This window comes from Vicugna pacos, chromosome 27 (genome assembly GCF_048564905.1).
Source record: "Vicugna pacos chromosome 27, VicPac4, whole genome shotgun sequence".
NCBI classification, from domain to species: Eukaryota; Metazoa; Chordata; class Mammalia; order Artiodactyla; family Camelidae; genus Vicugna; species Vicugna pacos.
In genome coordinates this window covers 4,078,239-4,089,594 of record NC_133013.1, presented here as the reverse complement: position 1 = coordinate 4,089,594, position 11,356 = coordinate 4,078,239, and the positions used below count along the sequence as shown (strand labels likewise).

Below are 11,356 nucleotides of genomic sequence, written 5' to 3'. Positions count from 1 at the left end.
CTCACCCAAATCAATTAGAAAAAGGCAAGAATCCCACTACAAAAGTGGTAAAGCACATAAATGAATAACTTACATAAGGAAGGTATTGTGAATGGCCAAAAACCTATAAAATATGCTCTAGCTTATCAATCTTTGTGATAAAAGTATTAAATATATATTACATAATTATCAATTGTTATAAATATATCATGGGATAATTAAATATATGTGTGTGTTTAAACACAGACACACACATATAATGAAGTAAATTAACAATTACTCTTTTCACCTATTAGATTAACAGGTATATTTGTTAAATTGTGGAGAAATTGGGATTCCTTGTACATTACACTCTTTCAAATAAACAGTGAAAATATGTATTGTAAATTAGTACATTTTGAGTAACAACTTTATTTTTAGAAATTTACCTATAGGATAATAATACGGAGTGTTCAAAAATATATGTAAACTCAAGGATACTCATTACAGCCTTAGCTGTACCTGTGAAATTATAAGTAATCTGTTTATCAAGTCCTATAGCTAGGGCATTAGTGATGATACATTTATCTCATTGAATTGTATTCAGTTATATATGGTAATGTATGTTGAAATTAATTGGCATGAAAATCCAGATTTTTTGAAAAGTTAATTTGTTCATCAGTTATTGAGTATTGAATATGTGTAAGGCATTAATGTTGTATTTCATTCACAGAAAATGATATATGTATGTGTTTGGATATGGCCAATAAACCAATTTTATAGGAAGAATGTTCAAAAGTGTTGATAGCGAGTTTGGTCATTATTTTACTGTTTGTGTGGGTGCGCATGTGTGGTATGTATTTTCAAATATTTGTATATTTCAATTATATATAGCATTCATTTAATTCTTAAGATACATACCACATGCTGAGATAAACACTTTTTCATGGATTATCTCATTTCTCATTTAATGCTAATAATAACCATACAGAGTAGGATATTCATTCCTTTTTTAAAATAAGAAAATAGAAGCTGAGTTTGAAGCTCAGTTTGATTGTGTAATTTATTCTGCTAATCACAACTTTAAAAACAAAAAACAAAAAAATCACAACCCTATGATTTCACAGACTTTGGAAGATGATAATTAAAAATACTTATATTTTGATAAACCTCCACATATATGGGAGAAAGACACACATTCCTGAGGTCACATTTATTCTTTTTGTGTTTTTAAGGTCAAGCCATGAGAATTCTCAAGTTTAGTTCTTCAGGCTAATAAGTGTAAGTGTTGGGATATTGCAGAAACAGGAGGAAAAAGATGAAAATGACACTGGTTTGTGGAAAATTCTGTGGTATAAATCTACAAAGAATGACCTCTAGAAATATGGGATGCCAGTGCTTAGGATATGGGGCACTGTGTTCCTCAGCAGAAACCATTTGATAGATCACTGGGATGCCATGGGGCACAGATCAAAGTCCAAAGAGAAAAGGCCAGTTATAGGAGTATCACTAAATGGAAGAAATCAACTTTGGCATTGACTTGATGACAGGCAATACAAAGACAAATAACTCAGAGAGCAGTGAAAAGGCCAGTGAGGATCTCGGAGTAAAGAAGCAATCCCCAGCTGATAAAGATTCAAATGCCATAATCTCCTATTGGAACATTTTTCCAGTTGTAATTTATGATCATGTGGTTTAGATTATAATTGTTCTCCCTCATTTGAAAATGTGTTCCATAATCAATTCACCTTTCCCCAGTTATCTGTAATCATTTTGACACTTTTCTAAAGATAGCACCTTGTGTCTTACAAGTGCAATCAATTTGATAAGCAGAGTGAATTATGACATGTAACTTATGCCACAGCAGTGACTAAAGTATGTTTTGAAATTCGTGTGGTTTATAATGTAAGGAAAGCACTATGCTATTCTAACTGGTCGTTTTATCTTCTGGTATTTTGAGGGGAAATGGACCTATACAAGATCTCACAGCTGGGGCTCTGGAATGTTGAGAATACTGAAGGAGGAAGATAAGTACAGAAGGAGAAAGCAGTCACGGATGGGTAAGACTACATCTGTCAGTAAGGACTGCTGGACACTGAGTAGCTCAGCCCCTGGTTTTGACTTCAATACAGTTTGGAAACATTTGGGCATGCTAAATCTCTTTAAGGATGATAAAACTGATTAATGATGGTAAGATGTTTATTGTGCTATTAAACTAATTATGTGAACGAATGGAATGAATGAACTGGGTAGAAAGTAAAGTTCTTTACTACAAAAACCTGTAATAAACATAATAAGAATGACAGGATATAAAAAGTCAACCTAATAATTGTTTCAACCAGGAACGTCATAGGATTCTATAACTTATTGGAGAAAATTTTAAGAGAAACAGGATACTTTTATAGTCTGCGGTTATCTCCCCCATGATATACTTATCCATTACAATGAGAAAATGACCTCGTGTTGGAAAGCCTGGCAGACACCCCCGGAATTAAGAGATGAAGGTTAATACCACCAGTCAGTCATGGGGCTACCCGGTGTCACTGACAGGGAGCCCCAAAAAGAACACAGCTTCATTTCTGTAGTTACCTCAGACAAAAGTGCAGAAACCTCAGTGTATTTACTCAAGAGGAAATGTCAGAACACATCTGAGGGACATCCTCTGACAAAACCTGGCTTTAGTCTTCAAACATATTAATATTGCTGAGGAAATGTTCCAGATTAAGTCAGACTAAATAGACATGAACACACAATACAACATTAATTCAGGATTTCTGTAAAAGATCTTCAGGGTCTATCCTTTCTCATAGGGATCTATCCTTTCTCATAGGCAGCAAATTAAAGGTGCCCTTTTGAGTGAATGTCTGGGTCATATGTTCATACGTTGTGAACAATCTGAAGAAACTGAGAGACGCATTCACTGCTGTTGAACAGTACAGTAATTCTGTTCTAAGCAAGTGAGGGTGGACTCCCACTTACTCAGTGTTAGCCCATAGTTTTGGTAGCTTTGAATGCTACCAGTCTTGTACAAATTAAACTTTTAATATCTGAGTGCCTGGTTCCTTGTTACATGGTATGCCTTTGAGTGTGTGCCTGCAAACAAACACATAGGCTCAATTCATGGGCGTGTGGAGTGAGTACGTGAACACGAGGCCCAGTGTTCTGTGCCAGCCTTTTGTTCAATTTTATATTTGTACCTTTTATATAATGTATTTAATTTTACATACAGTAAGACTCACTCTTCATCATGTACAGTTCTGTGGGTTTTGACAAGCACACAGAGCAGTGTATCCAGCAACACAGTCATGATGTGGAAGGGTTCCATTACCCCTAAAATCCCCTTGTGTTTCTCCATTATAGTCAGACCCTCCTGCTCCACAATCTGTTGCAATCACTGTTTCTATCATTTTGCCTTTTACAAAATGTCATTTAAATGGAATCAAACATTACATAGCCTTTAGGACCCAGCCCCTTTTACCTAGCACTTTGAGTTCCCCAGTTCACTTGCAAGCATTTATCCTTCAGAGAACTTTGCTAGGTTATCAATGTACTCCTCCTAGGATTCTAAATTGCATTCTATATTGAGAAAAGATGGACCAATCTCACTCCATTTTAATTTTACTTATGTCTTACCCCTCTGTCTTTTTCCATTTGCTTATTTTTTATAGCTTCCATTTATTTTATGAAATATATCATCTCTTTTTCTGTTTCCTCCTCCTTCCTTTAATGAAGGTACTGGGGATTGAACCCGGGACCTCATGCATGCTAAGCACACACTGCTGCTGAAGTATACCCACTTCTCATTTTTCTATTCTTGGCACTTCTCCACATCCATTTCTATATATCATTTGTAGTAGATTTTTCAGAATTCTTATGCTTACTTCCAGAGGGTAGGTCTCACAACACCCTTATCATGTGCTCTTTATTTTACCCATCATAAAGTATTTTCACAAAGTCTTTATTTGGTGGAGTACAACTTTAGAATTTCTAATTTAAAAAGAAAATTGATATGCCATTAATTTTTACAGTATGGTAGCCGGGATTATTGACTATTTGCAGAGTGAAGAATTCAGAGAGGAAATAAGTGGAAAAAAATGAAAAGATAAAGGTGTATAGGACCAAGGAACTATGACTTGTGTGATTAGGACTGGAATTACGGGGATGCCTACATCATAAATAATTCCTACAGAACCAACTTTATTTTTAAATGAATTTCAGGTATTTTTCTGATCTGATTTATACTCTTTTTGATGTGTTGCTGCAGGTCAAAGGCTAGAACAAGTCACCATACTTCAGGGAGGAAAGGTGAGCAGCTACTCTGGTGCTGTTGAATTTTTTTGTTTGTGTTGTGGGCAGTGATGTCAGAAAATCAGGTTCTGTGGGCTCATTCTTTCAGAGGTTCAGGGAGAATATTTTAATGATAGATTCCCCCCCCCATAGCAATGCCTACTTTGTTAAAGGAATCTTCATTTTTGTTTCTTTCCTTTATTACATAAAAATATATTTTTATATTTTTATTTTTTTAACATTTTTATTGAGTAAGTCATTTTACAATGTTGTGTCAAATTCCAGTGTAGAGCACAATTTTTCAGTTATACATGAACATACATATATTCCCTGTCCCACATTTTTTTTGCTGTGAGCTACCACAAGATCTTGTATATATTTCCCAGTGCTATACAGTAAAAAAAAAATATTTTTAAAGTAACTTGGTTAAGATTTAGGAATCATTGATAGATTTCCTTTTTCTACCATTTTGTAGTATGTGAAGATAACCTTTTAATAAAATTTAGATGTGCCAAAATATTTTATTTTTTTATTACTAGCATTTCAGAATTTAGATGTTTTATTCATATTTTACTATAATCACACCTTATTTGAAACATCATTTACAAGTATTACCACATTATTCCCTGAAAGTTTAGTTGACTCAATTTTTTTTTTGTATTTTCTCAATAGATTTTATTTAATTTCATTAGAAAAATCCAAGGTCATGTGCCTTTTGCACTATGTAGATGAGACTTCAATTATTCAAATACTAAACAAAATTCCTACTGTACAATTCTGTGCTGTATTGTTTTTTATTCATAATGAAACAGAAAGCATGAAGAAAATGAGCCTGGCTATGTAAATGCTTATTTGTTGGGGGGGTCTTGTCTGGATCGATGATGAGAAAAATTGTCTGAGGATGCTGAAGGACTCATTCCAGATGTCAATCTGAGGTCCGGATGAATGGCCTTTCAGTAGGACAAATAAGACTCTTATAGCCTGGCTTTATTTGGTGACCCTTCCATGACAACATAATACTGCTGTAAGCATGCCATGTCTTTCTTTCAGAGCAAGGTGTTAGAATCCTATCTTATGAGGCACTATTTACCTTATATATGCTGAGTGACCCAAGACTTGCTTTATTTTACTCACTTTGAATGGAGTTGTAGATAGCATTTGTAGAAAGGAATTGTTTTTCAGTAATAAATGAGGAATCAAAAGATTGAATTAAGAAGGGGTCAAGCAACTCTGATAGGTACTGAAAGTCTCATTTAGTGTTGGACTAAAAGAAGGAAACACTCCATGTCTGTGTTAAATATTGACAATTTTAATGCTTTGTTATTTTTACTGTTGAGTGTTTTTGAGATTATCTTTGCTTTTTTTTTCTTTTATGGTTTTCTGAGGTAGAAGGGCTGACATGAAGGACTCCACTTCAGATAATTGGGTGAGTAACTACACCAGGGTCCTTTAAAATTCATATGTCATGTGCTCTGTGCCACACCCTGAAATCTCTGCATTCATCTATTCCATGACTTACTGGATAATATTTTCATGATGTGTCCTTTACTTTGGTGATTGTCTTTACCCTCATTTCCAAATTTTAAACTTTATTTTATCTGAGTTTTAGGTAGACTGTCAAATGCAGAATTTTGGAAAATTTTAAATTTCTTTTTATAATTTCATATTGCAATTAAATAGCCTTTGGTGAAATTAAGCTATGCTTGGATGTTTCCTTAGCAAATTATTATGGTTTCAGAATTTTGACCCTATGACTGAGATCATCCTGGCTAGATCATTTCGGTCAGATACATAGGATCATTATGGATCATTATTGCTATTTTTCTCAATGTTGAATTTGACCTTTTCTTCATTTTATAATGTGAAAAAGTATACATTAAACTTTCTGAGATCTTTCTAAGGCCATGAAAGTTTTAAATGATAAAGAACCATGTAGCACTTCATTTTTCTGAAATTCAAAAAAAATACTCAATTTTCCATACTGTGTTTAGTCTCACAAGAGATATTAGATTGGTTTAATCAAGTGGCAAGGTAGTGAAACTTCATATATTAAATCATTAATCATTATTTGTTGCTAAAATTGAAACACCGATTAATTTAAAAAAAACAGTCTGTATATTCCTTGGCAATGATCACACAGGTTTTGTGTTACCTGGGGCCTGGTCTTTAATACTTTAGACATAGGTAAACTCTGTTTTTATCTTGACGAAATTCTTGTCACAAATTCTTTGAAGTAATAATTGTTTTTATAACTTATTTATTTATGTATGTACATATGTATGTATTTTAATGTGTGTATTCACTTCTCCAGAACCCAACAAGGTTATTCAAATAAACTCAATAACAATTAATAAAATATACATGAATGCTAATAATTATAATGTCAGGGAGAAGAAGAACCCTACCAGATACTAAAATGAGCCCTAGAAAAGCTATCATTGAAAATGCCTGAGTATAATTATGAACAACAGGAGCACTAGAACATATTTTGGTTTAATAAATATTATCCTACAAACACAAAATTATTTATTCATCCATGTTAAGGATAACATGCTATAAGTAGATGATACATCAACATTGTACTGCATGGTGACTGTCTTAATGTGTAGAATTATACTGACATAAAATATTTATGTTATAAATGACAAATATTAAAAAAGTACAACCCAGAATGTTTTTTAAAAAGTACTTTCTTCTTAGGATTGGAAAGAAGACAGTGATATCCTGTCTCATCACTTATTTTTTCTTAACTGACTTTAGCTGCTGTACAGTATTATGTGTTACAGGTGTGCAATATAGTGATACACAAATTTTAAAGGTTATACTCCATTTGTAGTTATTACAAGACATTATCTATAATATTCCCTGTACTGTGTAACATATCCTTGTAACTTATTTTATATTTGATAGTTTTTATACTTGGTAACTCTTACTCTCCTACCCAGTTTTCCTTCTGCCCCTTACCCCTCCCCATCAGTGGCCATTACTGTATTATCTATATCTATGAGTCTGCTTCTTCTTTTTTTGTTACATTTGCTAGTTCATGGTGTCCTCATGATGTCCTTGTCTGGCTTTGGTGTCAGGATTAAATTGGACTCATAATATGAGTTAGGAAGTATTTGTTCCTCATCTATTTTTTGGAAGAGTGTGAGAATTATAGGTGTCAATCCCTCCTTAACTGCTTGGTGTAAATCACTAGTAGAGCCATATGGCCATAGGATTCCCTTTGCTGGAAGGTTTTGTTTGTTTTTGATTGAGTAAATCACTTTTACTTTTTTCATTAGACTGCCATAGTCTTCTTGGGACAGCATAACAAGGTACCACTGACTGGGTAGCTTATAAGCAGCAGAAATTTATTTCTCAGAGTTTTAGATGATGGAATACGAGGAAGGGTGAGATTAGGGGGGCTTTATGGGAGAGTAAGGGCCCATTTCTGGGTAGAAGACTTCTGATAACTTCACATACAGGAAGGCATAAAAGAGTTTTCTTGGGGAACATTTTATAAGAATAAAATAACATTCACCTGGTCTCCACCATCATGACCCAAGCACTTCTAAAGGGCCCTAACTATTAATAATTCAACCGTTCGGTATTGGGAATTAAAGATATGACTTTTAAAGGGAAACAAATATTTACATGATAAATATCCATTTAGAATTTCAGTTTTTTCTAAAGGTGGTTTGGGTAGATTTTATGGATTTTTTCGGAATTAGTCCATTATCCTAAGATTGTTTATTTTGTAGATAGACATCAGTGAACACTATTAATTATAAACCCTTTTATTTCTTTGAGATCAATATAAATGACATCATGTACACTTCTGACATTAGAAAATTAAATCTAATTTCCAGTACTGTGGCTGAGGGAAGACAAAGCTTTCTGAATTTTATTAAAATTTTCAAACAATGATTTATAGTTCCATTAATTTATTTATTTAATTGATTGAGTGATCTTCAATTTTTCATACGTACTTAGAAAATAATCATTTTTTAGTTTTATATTTGGGTTGTTTCAATATTTCTGGCATCATAAAGTAAATGGATAAGTTATTAATTTCAAATTTTTCTACTTGGTATATAAATTTTGACTGAAGGATAGAAAGGCTACAATGATATATTAAATTCTGGTGTACAGCTAAACTCCCTAATAATAAGTGACCATGCATAAAAATAAAAAACTCACATAAGTGAAGGTCCCTAAACTCGTGGGTTCAGACAAATATTCATTGGCATACAAGGGAAAAAGGGAACTGGGAAGCAGCTACAGGCTTCCCCGAGCTAAAGGTTGATTGGCATGGAGCATGCTCTCTGAGAAGTTGTGCCCACGTCTGAAGCGTGCATGTGATTTCTGTCCCCTTGCCAGGTGGGGTTGCCGGGCCAGGCTTGCCGTCAGCCAAGACAAGAAGAGCTTCCCGTTTTCTGGTGACTGGTGGTGGCCGGGAGTCCCCAAAGAAGTGGGTCGGGCCCAGGATGCTGAACCTTCCCGTGGATCGCTCAGGATGACGGTACGCACTCTCGTCCCCCACCCCCAGCGCTGGCATTGGCTTTCGGATGTTCTCGGACTGCCCGAAAGGCAGCCAGAAAGGATTGACCGTTGCTGCTGCTCAGTGGCTTGCTGGCTCTGGATTGCTGGGGTTGCTGGAGGTCTCCGAGCTCACTGGCTCCTCTGTGGAGCCACCCAGCCTGCCACGTTGAGTTGTCCAGCATGCCAGCACGTGCTCGGATCGATGATGACTCCCTCATATGCATTCCTTGGAAAATCTGAACAAAATGAGTGAGAACTCACTACCGTCATTCTCATCGAAACTGAGGTCCAGCACGTTGCCTCCCCGGGGGCTAGGGCATAGTTAGGAGTGGGGTCCAGCTTGCCCTTGTTCACACTGCTGCAACCACCCCCCACGGAGCCAACATCAGAGAGCTGTCTTAGGGTCAGTCGTGTGCACGCATTAGTTGAGGCATGCTGGGATGAGAGGTCCTTGTTTGAGTGGCCGTTGTGGGATGTGGCAGGGGCCAGCTCCCCTGCTGCTCCTGGAAGTGGGAGTGCAGGATTGGCGTAGGCCCCGTGAGCAGGTGGCACGAGTCGGTTTGTTTGGGGCAGCTTGGCTGTATTTGGGCCGTGGGCCGACTTGATGTATGTGTCAGAGCCAAAGAGAAGAGGTGTGGGTGTTTGGCTACTGGACCCACCGTTGAGGCGTGTTTCTGCGTGTTTCCGACCTGTGTCTTGGTGAGGACTGTGGAGGGCACGGTGGTTGTGTGCCGATGCGGGGTCGGGTTCGGGGTCGGTCGGTGGCGGGAGCAGGCTGAGGGATCGGGTTGCCATGCTAGCCTTGGCAGCTCCCTACTGCGCGCACTGCCCCAGTGTTGGTGGCAAGGGCGGAAGCACGGAGCTTGCTGAGGACGCAGCGCTGCCTTGAAGCATGGGGGTTGGCGGGCGGTGTAGACTGGAAGGGAAGTGTATGGGGAGGTTAGGGCTGGAGTGGTTTTGTGTGCTTTCGTAGAACACGCTGTCGTCATTTGGCTCCTGCTGCTGTCCTGGGCTTCCTGAGGCCGGTCGGTATTTCCTGAGGGGCTGCCCATGGATGCCTAGGGAGGAAGGCTCCTCGGGTCCAGGTGGATGGGCGGTGCTAGCAGACCTGTGTAGTGTCGGCTTGCCGGTTGGTCCAAGAGACTCCCGAAAGGTGTCTTCCGGGAACCTGAGAGAGAGGCAGTGCAAGGCTCGGTCCAGATGCCTTACGGCAAGATGCCCTCTTGCCCCTTTGCCTGCAGGTGCATGACCGTGCAACGTGAAAGGGCGCCTTTAGGTGGGAGCCACGTATCTGGCCCAGAGGGCCCCCTTCCCCGTGACATGTGTTGAGATTTAAGCCTGCTGGTGCACGGGCATGGCACACGTTTGCTGAGATCCCGGGTGGGCTGCGGTGGACAGTGACGTGCCGATTTTGCCCCATTCGAGGTTTCCTTTCGCATGGGGAGCTCCTGTCTTTCAGGACTTCCTGTGGTCCTCGTGAACAGGGCATTGAATCTCCGTGAGTCCCATGGTGGGGTTACAGTGCTGAGAAGAGGTCCTCGGTTGAGGGTGGTGGGCTGTGGCTTCATCCAAGGGGACATCCTTTGAGACTGTGTGCCCTGAAGCTCGGTGTTTGCCCTGTGTGCATAATGTCCGAGGACCCCTGTGGGGCGACTGGGCCTTGGTCCGTGAGGACTCATGTTTGGAGCAGGCTGCTCAGCGTTTGGACTTTGCTTTGAAGGTCAGGGCCCCGAATCCTGCCCGATGTGGGTCTCGGCCGTTGGTGGTGACGTGAGTGCCCTGGCATCCGTGGGGTTTGGCCCTGGTTCATGGAGGCTCCCCACCACTTCTCCCCTGGGCGTTTTCACCTGCCCTGCGCAGGCGTTTAGGCACAGCTGCCAGGACGAGGCTTCTGGATTGCAGTGGCACCGAGACACAGGTTGAATAGAGGCTGGATGTGCCCTGGAGCCAGGTTCAGCGCGGTGTGAGCTTTGATGTCAATGCTTTCCTGGTTGACATAGGCAGTGAGTATTGCCTCCAGCTCCCCCTATCCTGTGGAGGCGTTGGGCGGCAGGGTGACTTGGTGGATATCCCATCCACGGCCCCAAATGTGGTGTAGGTGGGTGCGGTTGGCTCTGATCAGAAGGAATGGCTGTTGGAGAGAAGGGGTTCTTGGCCTATTGCAGCGGCTCCTAGAGACCCACGATGCCATGGCCACTCTGGAAGGCAGAGGACCGCGGTCATGTTAAGGATGGGCAGGCCTCCATGGCGCTGAGTGGAAAGCATGCATTTTCAGGCACTGAGATTTTCGGCGGGGCACACAGGACACACAAACACCCAGAGACGCAGCCATGCAGTCCCATGGGCAGTCAGGCCCCACCCCTGCCACACACACACGCGAAACTCACATACGCCAAGGCCCCTACCCTCGTGCGTTCAGACACGCATTCGTTGGTATTGAAGGGATAAAGGGAGGTGGGTAGCAGATAGCGGGCTTCCCCGAGCTAAAGGTTGATTGGCATGGAGCATGCTCTCTGAGAAGTTGTGCCCACGTCTGAAGCGTGCATGTGATTTCTGTCCCCTTGCCAGGTGGGGTTGCTGGGCCAGG

At 39.9% G+C, this 11,356-nt stretch overlaps 2 non-coding genes across 2 annotated transcripts; both read left to right on the top strand.

Moving 5' to 3' along the window:
* Positions 1-5,117: 5,117 nt before the first annotated feature.
* Positions 5,118-5,184, top strand: LOC116277623 (small nucleolar RNA SNORD109A). The gene has a single exon (XR_004187103.1). It is a non-coding gene; the product is annotated as a small nucleolar RNA SNORD109A (small nucleolar RNA).
* A 3,781-nt stretch (positions 5,185-8,965) lies between these two features.
* On the top strand, positions 8,966-9,059 carry LOC116277954 (small nucleolar RNA SNORD116). The gene has a single exon (XR_004187374.2). It is a non-coding gene; the product is annotated as a small nucleolar RNA SNORD116 (small nucleolar RNA).
* Positions 9,060-11,356: the final 2,297 nt, after the last annotated feature.